Consider the following 14,082-nt stretch of genomic DNA (forward strand, 5'->3'; position numbering starts at 1 on the left):
ATGGCTGACAGATGCCCCTCAAGGGACCTCTCCACTGAAGCAGGCCTGTTTCGGGTGCCATAGACAATATTCCTAAGGTGGCAGCACTGAGTCCTCGTGGAGCCATTGTCACCTAGGACCTGCCACCTTGGAGTGTCCTATGCGAGGGGCCTCACCCATATCGTCACCACCTTTAGAACCTCAACGTGTCCTGACGCAGTCCTAGAGGCTGGCATCCCCCTGCCCCTGCATGCCCCAGCCCCTTCCCCCTGCCTCCCCATGAGCTAGCCCAACTCCCTTCCAGGAAACCTCAAACATCCCACATTCTCACACCCACCTCAGACCCTCCTGAGTACCTGTTAACGTGAAGAGTCCTGGCCCCCTCACAGCTGGCAGGACCCAGGAGTCTGCATTTGAGCCAGTACTGTTTCTGCAGCAAGGTCCTCGGGAAACGAGAAAGCTGTGAGCAAAAAGGAAACCATACCCCAGTTAACTCCCCAACAACTCACAGTGCTGCCCAAAAATACCTTCAAATCAGCTCTGATTTTGTTGAAGTCAGTCCTTTGTCTGCATGACTCTAAATCACATGACTATGTCCCACCTCACCTTTTAATCAGCCCCCCAAGTCTGGGGGACCAGCAGCAAGGCATGAACCTTTTAATCTTCAGGAGATGTTGTCTAGACCCTGAACTGGTGGGTCACATTTTATGCATACTTGCATTATGCGACTTGGCAATCTGAAGCTTTCAAAGTTAAAAGCATTACTAAACATTGGAGTATACTCAGGTTACAAAGAACGCAGACCTCGCTTGCTTTCTGCCCTCTGGGAAAATGGGTCTTGAACTCAAAGATGCAGGGACCAAGCCCTCCGTGAATCTGATAAAAGCTGATCTGCTGGAGGGCAGAGGTGTGGTGGGGCACCCCTCTTTTCACCCTTTCCTGTCCCCCTCGGCACCATTTCTCCCACAGGGACCTACGGCCTGGGTACTGCCTGGGCGTTCATTCAGCTTTTTAGCTAAGAGTTCCTGAATCAGTGACTCTCCACCAGATACAAACCTGTTGAGCACCTACTGAGCGCCACAGTGCAAAGTGAGCACGTGGTCCATGTGGGGTTTACACTGCAGCCGGACCTCCCAACAGCCTGCGAAACCGTCATTATTACCGGTCCTGTTGCAAGACGAGGAAGCTGAGGCTCATCCTGAGGTCACACAATTTGTGCAGAAGTCACCCTGGAAGGCAGGTGGCCCAAAACGACCGGTCCCCCACCTGCTGGTTGAGAAGGAGGGTGTTTGGAACTGAAGGTCCTGGCCCAGGTACCATCTCATCTCAACTACAGTGTGCTGGGGGGTCACTGACCGGATCACAGTGGGGCAGGGCGGGGCGGGGGCTGTCACATGACCGCCCTCTCTGAAGGATGTTGGGCAGGTGTCTGGAGAGCACCCTGTTACCTCCTCCCCTCCCCAAAACATGTAGAGTAGAGTTCTAGTATCAGGAGGCAACCCGGAGCGTCTGCCATGGAGAGGGAGCTGGACGTATGTCTGGAAGACACGGCTGGAAAGGGCATGAGGAGGGGCTGGGGGCCGGGGCCATGATGAGACAGCCACTCCCTGTTCCCAGCAGGTGGGACACCAGACAGGGGAAAGGGGCCCTCCCCACATGGGCGTGTTTCCAGCTCCCTGTGAATGGAGCTTCTTACTTACTCCTGAGGGCGTGGAGCTTTGTCCCTCACAATGTCTGGACTGTGTAACTACACTTCACGCTGGTTCTATGAAACGACACAAAGACTTCCTTCTTCTCACTTGGAATTCTGCTTGTTATTTAGAGCCCAGTGCGCACCTGCAGATACGGAAACGGGCAGGCTGCACGAGCATCCAAGTCCCCGGGCGGGGCCTCTCCACCCCCTCCATGTGGGACCCCTGCTCTCCAGGCCCACTTGCCTGATGAGCAGCAGTGACTCAGACACCCTCTCTTCCAACAACTTTTGGCCTCAAGAGTCCTATTTTTCCATTAACGGTGGTACTCACATGTGTCAAACAGATCTGAGCCCACAGGGAGTAACTGCTACCCAGCCGGGAACCAGTGCCCCAACCTGCAAATATCACTGCTGTGCTCTGTGGTCGGCAGGGAGAAGCACTGGAGGAGAAAGATGTTTTAAACTCAGTTACAGCAGCTTCACGTCAGCACCCCTTGGGCCCAGTGTAGTCATCTCTAGCCCTGGAATGAGACAGGCCCCCTGGGGCAGGGCCACCAAAAAGATCTCAGTGGTCTCTGGCTTGATTCATAGAAATATTCTCCTTGAGAACTGCCAAAGGGAGGAGACCCGGCAAGCCTGCTGGTACCATTAACTCCACCCCCTGGACCAGCAATGGGACCAGGCTTGAGCAGCTGACCCTCCTGGGCCACTTGGATGCATTTCTCACAAGCACTGATGCTGGGAACAAGGGACATGGGGTCTACTTCTGTAAGAGCTGGAACTTGTAACCACAGCCCCACGTGGACAAAAAGTCTACGAAACCACATCTGTGCCCATGGCCAGAGAGGAACAGGCGAGAGGTAGAAAGAAAAGGCGGGTGATGCCTTTTCACATCCCAGCCCCAGGCCTTCCCTGCCCTTGATGTCCATCATCCGTCAATCATTCGTGCTGGGCAGGGTTCCTGGTTGGCTACAGCACGTGGCACGAAGCCATTTATCAGGCGACATTCAACAAGTCTCCTTGTATTAGACCCAGAGAGTCAAGCTTGGAGGCTCCAAAGCCAGGAACAGTCCCTGAATTATGCTACATGAATGTCACAACGAAGACTGTGCTGTACCACGCTTGCCACCAGGCTGGGCCCGGGGTGCTCCTGCCAGGACCTTCCTCCCACTGTTCTGAGACCAGAATCAGTACCTTGGTTTCAAGCGGGGTGGGGGGAAGGATGGACCCCATCTTGGGGAGGCGGGGCTACTGGGGTAGACAGCTTTCCAAAGGTGTTCAAAAGAAAGAACAGAGTATGGCAAGTGTCCACTGCGTCACTATGGTAAGACCCCTCTCTTTATTCTCAGTGGCAGCTGTGCAAGGTCTTATGAATTAAGTCTCAGCATGCTGCCCCCTCTGAGTGCTGGAGCCGCTGGGCAAGCCTGGCTTCTTACCAGGGTTGGGACATGGTAGGACAAACCAAATGCTCCGGCTGCAGTATCCAAGGAAGCAATCTGCTCATGCTCCGGAAGTGCGGACCACCACCGGAAAGCTGGGCCCCCTTAAGCAGGGAGCGCCAGTGTCCCCTTGCCTCACCCTCGTCCAGGCCCTGCTTCCCTGCTGCTCTCCAGACGTTTCTCAGCCTTCATTCAAACACAGATGAATGACCAATCCCCACCCATGTTCTTGGCAAATTCCCACATGTCTGAATCCACTTAGAGCTCCCTGGGTTCCCTGGGACCTTGGCTTGCTCGACCAATTAATTATTAATGACAACAGGAAACACTATACACTGACCTAGTGCCAAGCACTTCGGTATTTACCCAGCACCACAGCTCTATGAGGTTGTCACTATGATTATCCCCATTCTGCAACTTCTGAGGCACAGAAAGGTTAAGGGACTTGCCCAAGGTCACACAGTAAGTAGCAGAAACAGGATTTGGACCAAAATGTCTGCACTGCCTCTGTCAAACTCCTTCAAGGAAAGCAGCTGCCTGGCTATGAGAGCCACAGGAACAGTAGAAATGACAATATAAAATATGCAATCTCTTAAATATTAGCATCTAATGTCTAACAAAAAAAATGCATAGGCTAAACCAAGCATAGCAGTGGGCAGAATTCAGCCCAAGGGGAGCTAGTTGAGGTTCTCTGGCCTTACAGGCAGCTTCTTCTGTGGGGCTCAGCTGCCCCCCACCCCGAGAGACGCAAGGAAACAGAGCATGGGGCCCAAGCTCAGGACCCACGCACTCCCTCCCCTCCCAGCCCAACTAAGGAAAGTCTCTCTGCAATCTGGGGAAGGGTCCCACTCTCCCCTCTTGCTCCTCCAACATTTTGTGGGCCTCAAATGCCCTGTAGTCTCTAAGTTTTCCTAAGACTGAAGTGGATCCTTTTCTTCCCTTCTGCTCTATCCCTCTGCTGTGGCCACAGCTGCCTGCTGTGATGAGAAGCAAGAGGGGAAACTGGAAGGAGCAGGAGCAACAAAAAAGATAAAGCAATACAGTCACGCACTGCCTAATGACAGGGCATCTGGGAAACGCTTTGTCAGGTGATTTCGTGGTTGAGACTATCCAGGAGTGCACTCACTGCAAGCTTATTGCACACCTGGGCTAAAAGTAAGCCACCGTCCTATACCCAGGCCATCGCTGACTGAAACGTCGGAACTCAGTGCATGGCCGTGTATTACTATGACGCTGCTTTGTCCACAAAAGCAGATGTGGGGGACTGAACAGAGCAGACTGAGGTCACTGGGACCCACCTGGGATCAGGGGATGGACTGGATTAATCGCTGAGACAGGGTGGTCAGGGAAGGCCTCTCGGAGGAGGTGGCATCTGAGCTAAAACCTGAAGGATGAAGGGGCCAGCTGGGAACCAAGCAGAGAGAGAAGGCATTCCAGGAAGAGGGAACAGCAAGGGCCACAGCTCTGAGGGATGTTCAGAGGAAACAAAGCTGGTGTGGCCGGTCTGACCCAGAGCAGTGGGGGACAGCAGATGAGCCAGGCACCGTGCGGGACCACGTGGCCACCAAAGCAGTGTGGAGGTCGGTTTAAGCCCCTTGTGGACGGTGACCAGCATAATGGAATGATCTGATTGACGGTTTTGTAAGCTCATTCTGGCTGCTATGTGGAGGACAGACTGTAGGGAGTGCAAGAGTCGCCTCCAGGAAGGGTTAGGAACGGTTGGGGTTGCCTGTCGTGTCCGGGTGGGAGGTGATGGAGGCTCAGAGCAGCTCTGGACGGAGGAACTGGAGCCTGGGGCTTGATGAAGGCATATTTCATGTGCTGCTGGGCAAGGATATAAAAGAAGAAATCTGCAGGACGCCTTGTTTTTGCCTTGAGCATTAAGTGTCAACTTGGGTCATTCTGTCATCTATTGAACACCTACCGTGTACCAGGCAATGGGCTAGGCCCCAGGGAGCTGCAGAGATCAGGAATACAGGGTCCCTGTCCCAAGAGAACCAACCTACATGTCCTGGGCTTTCTGTGAAACACCCCTGAAGATGCAGAGGGAGGGTAAAAAAGGGAAATGGGTTCCCCAAATGAAAAATTTTTTCATTGAGTCAGCAAATATTTACTGAGCACCTACTATGTGCCAGGCACAATTCAGCACTGAGCAAGTCAGCACAGAACAGGTCCCTGCCATCACGAAGCTTCCAAGGAGCAGACAGAAAATGACCATTTTCCAAATGTGTGTTGTGTTAGAAAGGTTGAGTGCTGGGGAGAAATCAAACAGCGGAGAGGCCTGCTCAAGCTGCAGTGCTAACTGGCGGGTTCTGGGAAGCGACACTGGAGCTCAGGTCTGAAAGAGGTGACAGTGAGCCTGCAAGGAGCGATGGGAGCAGAGCCCAGGCAGGCAGGCTGGAGCTCAGAGGGTCCAAGGAGAACACCCCGCACGGGCAGACCCAGTGATGTAGGCGGAAAGCAGGAGAGGAAGTGAGGACATAAGAGAAGGGTCCACGTCACCAGCCGGTGCCCGTACACCATGGTTAGGGTTTGGCGTTGCACCCTGACTGAAATGGGGACTCATCAGAGGGTCCAGCCCATGGAGGTACACTCCCCTCAGCTACCCCACTGCCCTCCCCCACACATCCACCAGCCCCCTTGATTCCGGGAAGGGCCAGGCACAGCCACCCACTGTCACAGCACTGCCGGCTCACCCAGCTCAGTGGCCTCTCTGGAGCTGGCCGGGTATGTCATTTACAAGCTGCCCCACCCCAGGATTGTGTATTGGGGGCAACTGCTCCATTTTCATTGCTTCTGTTCAGGGCTTTGCTACTCCTTCACAGATCAAATCACTGGCCCCCCGTCCCCGATAATTCAAACAGCTGGTTCCCATTCACCAATCCCCCGCTCAAACTGCCAAGGGAAGAATTACAAATAAACGTATACAAGCAAACAGATGCTGTCATTTAGAAAAATCAATCCATCTAGCAAAAATGCCGCACTTAGGACTGAAGTGGCATACTGTGGAGCATGTGTCCTGATGACATTTTTAATGAACCCAGAAAAACAATGGTGGAGCTCACTAATAAATTCCAAAGGAGAAAATGGCCAAAGATGGAGAGGGGCGGGTTATGGGCCCACTCTGAGGCTCCATCACTCCTCTGGACATGCTTCTCTCCTTTCTGCCTCTTCAACCTTTTATGACATCAAGTGAAACTCATTCGTTATTATTCTGAGTCTCAGAAGCAGGAGGCGACCCTCACTTTGTGGTTTCCAGGAACCACAATGCAAGCTGAGGTGTCCTCTTTGCTGTCCTAGGCACACAGCTACGTCCTCTCCCCACATCCCCTATGGCCACTGGAACCAGAAGAGAAGTGACCATGCCGGACCTGTCCCACAAAAATCTGCCACATGAGATCTGCCATCATCCTTCCCACCCAGGGGCCAAAGGAAGAGGACTTGAGGCCCCTGCAAAGTGCGTGGCCCTGGACGACCGCGTGGATCACAGCTTCCTCAGCAAACACACTGGGACGCGATGAAGGCGAAACACACTTCCTGTCTGGCCAAATGTGGGGGCAGAGAGTTACTGTAGGGATCCTAACCCAACATACAAGTCCCAAATTCATTCACTCATTGAGCACATAATAAAAATGTCTTGCTATCTCCTTGGGACATCACAATAATCTGGTGTAATGAGTGGCATGAGCCCCTTTTTCAGATGGAGAAACTGAGGTGCAGAAAGAGTAAGTAACCTGATAAAGACGCACAACTGATAACAATACTAGCTATCATTTATTGAACACTTAACACTTGGTCAAACAGTGGGCGAAATACCTCATACACAGTCTCTTCTTTACTCCTCATAAAAATTCTCATGGCTATTGTTATTTCTATTTTACAGATGACAAAAGTGAGGCTTACACAGATTAATCAACTTGCTCAAGAGAGGGAGAGAGGGAGAAAGGAAGGAATAAATGAAAGCAGTAGGATTCAAACTTAAAAGCTAATGCTGCCCTGATTGCAATCCCAAGAAAGTCTCTAATAATAAGCTAATCACACTGCATCTTAAAATCCCAGTTTACCTCATTCCAGGCCAGCCCTAGAAAACTAGAGAGCTGCACACACTTCCCAAAAAGATTAAAATCATTGCAATGAAGTTAAACAGACGGCAACCCCAATCTGCACTTACTACATCTGACGGGAAGAGACAAAGTCAAGTCTGTGAACATTTTAGCAGTTTCCAACAAGCAAGTCACTGTGCCGAGACCCAGTCACTCATTCATGGACACACGCCAGCTCTGGGCGCTGAGGAAAACAACACCCTATCCTTTCCGTCCTGGCTTCCACGTTGGGTGGCCATTCATTGTGAGTCACAAATTCTTTGCTTCTGCTTTCAAGGAGAGCCCATGAACAGCAAGGCCTGAAAGCCACCTGTCACCCTTGATTCGTGTCTGGGGAACACTACAGGCAAAGGCAAGCCATTCGGCTCTAAAATCAAGTGGAAAACTCAGATCTTTCCATGTAATCTGAGTAATCAGCTTTAATGAAGATATTTTGGTGACTGTTGTTTAAGCAATGGGGCATACAGAGAAAAAATGGGAATTAACAGAGATTTATGTCCTGGCCAATTCCAACACATGCCAGAGTCCCCATGCAGAGAACAAAGTGAGGACACAGTGGCAGTAATTTCCCCAACTGTTAGTCACTTGAGTCCCTGCCCTGAGGATTTTCACTGGGTCTGAGCATGACCTAGCAAATTATTCACCTACTTTCCTTTGAACCAAGTCACTTTTTGGGGGTAAATTTTGCACCATTATGTAAACGAAAATCCAGTATCACTGGCCCTACTTAAAAGGTGTATTAGTCAGGAAAGATCAGGCAATGCAGTAGTAACAGTTGAACCCTGGAGTTCCAAGGTTTAACACAACAAATGCTGCCTGTACAATGTGGGCTGCTGGCACAGGGCCTGCTTCCCACAGTCACTTGTTAGGCCCTGCCTAACAGCAAGGGGAGTGGGAAATGTGGGGGCACACATGCACTCCCATGAACAGTGGATGTGACTGCCCAAGTGAGGAAACAACCGTGAGATGATATGATTCAATTCGACACACAGGCTGTGCGGTAAGAAAGCTCTGAGCCAGAACATTAAACAAGAAATTAGAAAGTGTCATACAGTGGGAAAGACATCGGTGCACCAAGCTGAGACTGTCTCCTGGACGCCTACAAAAAGACTAGGTGAGAACTCGGAAGGCAATGATTGTCACAATGTGACTCAATGTCACTGATGTCTGTCCCTGGATCATCTGAAATCAGCGTCAAGAAAAACGAAACTGGACATCATAGAAATGGTGGCGTGAGGTGAGCCTCTTGAAATCTCCCCTGGAATTTACAACAAATTGAACAACTATAACTCCACAAAGGACTCCCTGCACAGCACACAGGCAAGACTAAGAGGCTCACTACTGAATTCACCTAAAAGAGTAAACAGAGCTGCTGAAACACACGGGCTCTGAATCTAGTGCAGGAAGAGCTCTGGAACTTCAGAAGTTCTCCACATCCTCCCACGGAGAAAGCACCCTATGACCCAGGCAAACTGTTCAGAGAGGAGAAGCCTGCCTTCCAGGGAATCCCCCCCATTATGTGAGAAGCAGGAATAGTGCAGAGAAAACAGTGTGAGAGAGAATAAAAGGCTGCAGTCAGAGAGAAAATAAAGCATTCTACCAACACCTGCTGGAAAGCAAAAGAAACACCTCTTCCTACCCACCTGTTGCAGAACCCACTCCTACAGATGCCTAGGAAGAGAAATAATAAATCATTAATTGCCATGAATAACCAAGGTAACAAGACAGCTCAGAAAGAAAATGAAAAGTCTCCAGAAAATGAACTTAAAGACATGGAAATATGTGACTTTAATGAGAGAATTCAAGATTACAGTTCTTAAAAAACTCAACGAGATGCAAGAAAACACAGACAGGCAGTTTAATGAACTCAGAAACATAATCAAAGAACAAAATGAACATTTACCAAAGAGATTGAAATTTTGAAAAAGGACCAACTAGAATTTCTGGAGATGAAAACTCAATCAAAGAAATGAAGCATGAAATAGCCAGCTTAGGTCGTAGAGTTGACCAGATGGAGGAAAGAATCAGTGACATCAAAGATACAAACCTGGAAATGACACGGATGGAAGAAAGAGACTTGAGACTTAAAAGAAATGAAAGAACTCTACAAGAACTTTCTGACTCCATTTTAAAGAGCAACGTAAGAATAATGGGCATACGAGAAGAAGAAAGAGAGGAGGGAACAGAGAGTATATTGAAATAGTCGACGAGAACTTCCCAAACTTGTGGAAGGAACTGGATCCTCGAATCCAAGAAGCAAATAGAACACCTAATTAACTCAACCACAACAGGCCTTCTCAAGGCACATTGTATTGAAGCTGTCAAAAGTCAACGACAAAGAAAGAATCCTCAAGGCAGCCAGGGAAAAGAAGACAGTAACCTACAACGGAAAGCCCATTGGAATATCACCGAATTTTTTCAGCAGAAACTCTACGAGCCAGGAGGGAGTGCAAACAAATGTTCAAACCACTGAAAGAGAGAAATTATGAGCCAATAATAATATATCCAGCAAAGACATCCTTTACATAAACTTTAATGGAAAGAAAGAAAAACCAAACTATGAAGATTCTTGGACAGGGAGGAAGGATGTTTAAGTGACATAGGACCTTCGCACACAACAGTGTCACTCACGTGACAGTGATGCTGTGGCTATTTATCAAAGATGATGACATCAATATATCCCATCTCATAAGCTCTCACGATGTGACAGTGGCAGACTTCCACCATGAGGTACAGGAGCTGTGTTCTCTCACCTCGATTCTGAGTGGGCCTGAGATTGCAGAGGAAGTAAACCCCATGACTTGCGAGATACACACCAGTTGTCAGGAGCACACCTGGTGCCTAGGTCTTGGTCTCTAACACTGTCCTCCAGTAAAAGGGACCAGGGCTCCTTGGAGAAATGGTTGATTCCAGACTGGGGTATCACACTCACTCACACACTCACACACACACACACACACACACACACACACGATGGGGGAAAGAAAAGGACACGGACCCAACCTGAAAGAGCTCCCACAGCTGGAACAATTCAAGCAAACAAAATATGTAACATACCACTCGATTAGTAACCTGAATTATAAAACAACCATGAATAAACACTGATATAAATCAACGATTGCATAAACAAACAAACAAACAGAAGAGAATAGGCAAATGTCTCATGTAGAACTCCAAGTAATTCTGTGGCTGTCCTGCCCTGAGGGAGGGAGCATAACTCCCCACTCAAGGGTCAACTGTGTGTGGTTAGTGAGTCCCTTCCAGAAAACACAGCATGAAAAAAGGGGGAGAGATGTTACAGTGGGGACACTCCCAACCTGCCACGTGATCAACATTAACAGCAACAGGGAACAGTCACACCGGTGGACTGTACCCTTTGTACGATCTGATGAGGACACATCGGCTCTGGGTCTTCTCCCCACAAACCCACAACTCCAGCCTAATGAAGGAAACACCAGCAAAACCCCCACTGAGGGGCAATGCCTCATTCATAGTGCTCACAACTGTCAAGGTCATCAATAACCAGGGAAGTCTGAGAAACTGTCACAGCAAGGGGCTCTAAGGACACGAGGACTACATGTCGTCCGGGATGGAATTCTCGGGCAGAAAAAGGACATTAGGTAAAAACTAAGGAAATCTGAATAAAGTATGGGCTTGAGTTATAAAAATCTATCAATATTGGCTCATTAATTGTGAGAAATGTACCACAGTAAGATGATGGGGAAAACTGAGTGTGGGGTGCACTGGACTCCCGTACTATCTTGACAAATTTTCTATATATCTGCAACTATTCTAAAATGAAGGTATTTTTAAAGCAAAACCTACAATTTTTAGTATGGGTTCAATAATATGTTAACTGTAGTAAGTTTTCTGAGCAAACAAAATTCCTGAATTATAACGAAGTCACATAAATTCACAAGTACATTTTTAAATTGTTCTTTACATTTAGCTTTAGAGCTCATATATACTCACAAGATTCAGGAACCAGAAAAGGAGTTGGTGGAAGATATTAGAAAACAAGTTTATGAATGACACTATACTACATTCAAGAACATTGGGCTGCTGAGCTTAACTTGATTCTCTCTATGCTTTCTCTTTTTGTTTCTACAAAATAGGAATTAAAAAACATTTTTTCTCTACTTACTTTAAATGGGATGAATAAGGGCCGGCGCGGTGGCTCAGGCGGTTGGAGCTCCATGCTCCTAACTCCAAAGGCTGCCGGTTCGATTCCCACATGGGCCAGTGGGCTCTCAACCACAAGGTTGCCGGTTCAACTCCTCGAGTCCTGCAAGGGATGGTGGGCTGTGCCCCCTGCAACAAGAAACCGGAACTGGACCTGGAGATGAGCTGCACCCTCTAAAACTAAGACTGAAAGGACAACAACCTGACTTGGAAAAAAGGCCTGTTCCCCAATAAAGTCCTGTTCCCCTTCCCCAATAAAAGCTTTAAAAAAAAAAAAAAAAAAAAGGGATGATTAACAAGTTGAGATTGGTCAAAATTATTTTTCATGTATTTTTTATTTTAAAAATTATTTTCGGCATCACATATTAGGGAAAGAGATCCTATTATTACATCTGACTATCTTAAATTTTATAAAAATCTCCTTGTACCATATAATAAGACTTATAATGGTGATCACCTTCAATTCCTTTCTGGATATAGAAGTGGAATAATAACACATGAGAAATGTAATACTCTCGTAATGATGTTTAGAAATACGTTGAAACAGGTAGTTGCATGGTGATGCCACAACTTCAGCACTCATAGAGGTCTGCCAGCTTAATAGCCAATTCCAAGCCTCATGGTGAAAGATTGTGGTTCTTTTTTTTTTTTTTTTTTGGTGGCTCTTTTCTTTTACCAAAAATATTGTCATCTGCGCTCAAAATTCATCTCAACAAGCCAGTTTTGAAAATGCAAACAAGCTGGCAAAAGAGGTTTGTCTCCGCCTGGCTGGCAGCACCCCTACTCACTGCGAAAGGCCAGAAGCCGCTCCATATCATTGCGGAAGAGAATCAAGAGGGGGGTCCTGCGTGGGGCCTGCCGGGCTCCTAGAGGCCAAATACCACCGCAGGGCAGTCTCTGCCCATCCACTACCAAATAAAAAACAAAACTGGAGTTAGTATGAGCAGACTTTCATGTGAAAGGATGATTGCAAGGGAGATGGGGATACTGCAATAGAGAGAATGCTGTGACCTAAGGTCTGCAAGCGTCTTAGGGGCCAGGCAACAATGTCTTTGTCTTTTAGAGCAAGAACAACACAAGGCTCAAAAGAACTGGGAAGTGGAATGAAAGGGTGGCAACAAGACAGCAATGAGTGTTTGACCCTGAGGCCAGCCTATTCTCAGGAGGGGCTGTCTGCTGGCTCAGGCTGTGGGTGGCCCAAGATGCAGGGGCCTGGAGGAAGTAGAGAATTTAACCAAAGTTTGGTTAACAAGCATTTTGCTCTGATTGATTAGTGGGGACAAGCAGTTCATCTAATCATCAATTAGGCAAAGAATGGGAAGAATCTGTGACTGGCATTTTCATAGGTAACGAAGGGGGCATCCATGATGTATGTAAGTCACACAAGGGAAGGGTGATTCTCGGCAGTGAGCTGTTTACTGGGACACAAAAGGGGGAGGAGAATTCCTTTATCCCTCACTGTTTTCCAGGAAAACAGGGCTCAGGTAAAATTCACCAACATCACCACTCAACTGGGGGATGATAATTATGGTAACAGTTATCCACGCTTTTAACATTATACAGTGCGTTGTACGTGCCAGGTGTGTAGTAAATGCTCAATGAATATTTGTTCATCTTACTTAACTCTGAAATCCTTGAGGGCAAAGGTTGAGTTTTTCGTGTTTTCTCGGGTGCTAGGAGCGAGAATCCACCCCTCTGTTGAGTTGGCCTCAAGCAAGCCTGGGACTCAGAGTCTGTAGATACGACACAAGAATCTCCACCTCGCAGGTTGTTGAGAGAATTAAAGAACACTGAGGACTCCACGGGGCCCAGAAAGTTCCAGTGACAAACTCGCTCCTCGGCCTAACGCTAACCAGGCTCTCCTGCTTAGGCAGTTGCAGCAAGAACCCTGCAGGGTCAGTTTAGCAAACCCCCCCTCGGTGTCTGATGACCGTCTGCCTTCAGCAGAGTCCCCGTAACTCCTGCTGTTTCCTCTTAGCATTTTCCATCCGCTGACTCCGGCCCGGCTCCTACGCGACAAACCTCGCCTTGGCCCCACCTGTCTGCCGGTCACACCCCCCACTGCAGTAGATCCCTGAATAGTCGGCCTCTCCGTCTTTTACGACTGTCATGAATAATTTTCTCTTTACCCTCTGTAACTCCTTGTGCAAGCGTCTGCTGCTCCGAGAAGGAGAGGGCAGGGGTGTTCGCACCGAAGGGGCTACTCGTCCCCAGCCCCGTGCGACTCGACGCGGCGCAAACGCGAGGGAGGTTAGTTTGAGCAACTCGAGAGCGCGGGCTTCTCTCACGTCCTAGACACCGAGGGGAGGACAGCGCGGGCGTCGCGATGACACGCGAAGCACGAAAGGACAGCGTCCCGCGGCGCCTTGGAAGGAGCCGGCGCACGCGCTCTGAGAACGCCGCTCAGCCGCTCCCGACTTCGCGCGCTGCGGCGGCAGGAGGAAGGCCTTGCGCATGCGTAGTGCTTTTATGCCAGCATGTCGTCTTGCGCATGCGTGCGGCCAAGGCTGTCGTGCGCCTGCGCAGTTGTTGGCCGTCGCGTTAATTGCAACCCGAGCGTTCCTGCGCGGCCTTTCCGTTTCTCCTGGCAGGTAGCTGCCGGCTGTCAATCCCGGGCCGATCGGCCTTTGTCATCAGCCTGGACTTATGCCGACAGCAAACGCTTCAGCCATCGGATTCCTAATGT

The 14,082-nt window shown here is 49.0% G+C and overlaps 1 long non-coding RNA gene across 1 annotated transcript in view; it reads right to left on the bottom strand.

The window, feature by feature from the left end:
* The window catches only part of LOC148754715 (uncharacterized), a 122,693-nt gene extending 109,174 nt beyond the window's left edge, over window positions 1–13,519 (bottom strand). Inside the window, exons 1-7 of the long non-coding RNA XR_016019969.1 lie at window positions 13,016–13,519; window positions 12,185–12,304; window positions 11,359–11,544; window positions 2,004–2,112; window positions 1,680–1,815; window positions 1,036–1,248; window positions 336–439 (exon numbers count right to left, since the gene is read on the bottom strand). This is a non-coding gene — a long non-coding RNA (uncharacterized LOC148754715). The remainder of the gene's footprint in view (window positions 1–335; window positions 440–1,035; window positions 1,249–1,679; window positions 1,816–2,003; window positions 2,113–11,358; window positions 11,545–12,184; window positions 12,305–13,015) is intronic.
* Window positions 13,520–14,082: the final 563 nt, after the last annotated feature.

Source organism: Rhinolophus sinicus, chromosome 18 (genome assembly GCF_057876585.1).
Source record: "Rhinolophus sinicus isolate RSI-liver-muscle chromosome 18, RSI-T2T, whole genome shotgun sequence".
In the NCBI taxonomy this organism is placed as follows: domain Eukaryota; kingdom Metazoa; phylum Chordata; class Mammalia; order Chiroptera; family Rhinolophidae; genus Rhinolophus; species Rhinolophus sinicus.